Raw genomic sequence first — 1,329 nt, 5'->3', positions numbered from 1 at the left:
TAATATACTGGTAATAGAATAAGCATCAGACACAAAAGAAGCCAAGGAATGACAAGTTTTGAAATTTTAGTATACTGTTTAGGCACTTTCTTTGTGACTAATTTTTGTAACTCGTAAGTCGTTGGCAACTGGTAATAAAATTCCATTCCTCAGTCAATACCTGTGATGGATGCTTTGCTTTCACTGTATTAAAATGTTTCATTGCATAAACGCAAACACAAGGCTCTATGAAATAAAGAACACTGAAATGGAAAGCTACAAAGAGTGGGACTGCAGAAATGGATAGACCTGGATAATAATGTACTATTGTTTCTTTAAAAATGACCAAGTCAAGGCCTCAAGGTTACTGCTTGTCCACTGGTACTGTAGTGGAGGAACACTGCCCTTTCTTGTGGCCTTTTCTTGGGTGCCCACATTTTTTACACGTTGGTCCTTTCATGGTCCTTTTCGGCCAGTAGTTGACTGAGCCGGGTTTTGAAGTTGCTGTAGCTCAGCAACTGATAAAGAAGGAAAAAAGTTAATAAGGCATAAAAAATGTAAGCAAATTTTAGATTGTCGTTTTCGATGACTAGATATAATTAAGCCTCAGTGTGCAAGTTTACCTTAAGCATGGTGCACCGTGGTATAAACAGTAAGAAGATATATGTCAGTAAGATTTTGAAATGTGCATAAGCTTGAATCATAGCATGTTTGACAAATATTTGAGTTCCATCTATTCTTGTCTGTGAGTGTATCTGTACACGTACACTTGCTGTCACAGTTTCTTCTACCAAAAGCCTTGTTTTTGCCTGACATATAACAGACAGTAATCCCACAGCATTTAAAATGAGCTGGCAGCCCACAATTTTGCTGCTTACTTGTTACACAAGAAATCCACACAATGTTGAATTATTCCACGTGTATTTCCACAGTTTTTAACTTAACTGTTTAGCTTCATAACTTTTTCAAAAGCACATGGTCCTCTCTCTGACGTCACATGACGTCGCATACAGTGTCCAGTCCTCTGGCGGATTTCTATATCTAACATACTCAACATGTTCATGTAGGTATAGTTATATTGATTAAGTAACACCCACACTAGTTTATGTCTCTGCTACATGCCAATTCGATCAAATTTTGATTTTGATCGGGCCAACAAAAAAGGTACGTGACAATTTGATCGTAGTAGCACTTAAGCATGAAAAAAAAATCGCATTTGCCTCTTTGTTGCATTCTCGTGCAGAACACAGTAGTTTTTATTTATAGCAAGGATCGGCTAAACTACAGAATACAGGGCCACTAAGGTTACATGTTAGATAGAGCGGCTCGGCGGCTCGCCAGTCAAGACCA

This window comes from Montipora capricornis, chromosome 3 (assembly GCF_036669925.1).
Source record: "Montipora capricornis isolate CH-2021 chromosome 3, ASM3666992v2, whole genome shotgun sequence".
NCBI lineage: Eukaryota > Metazoa > Cnidaria > Anthozoa > Scleractinia > Acroporidae > Montipora > Montipora capricornis.
This window is presented reverse-complemented; position numbering follows the sequence as displayed.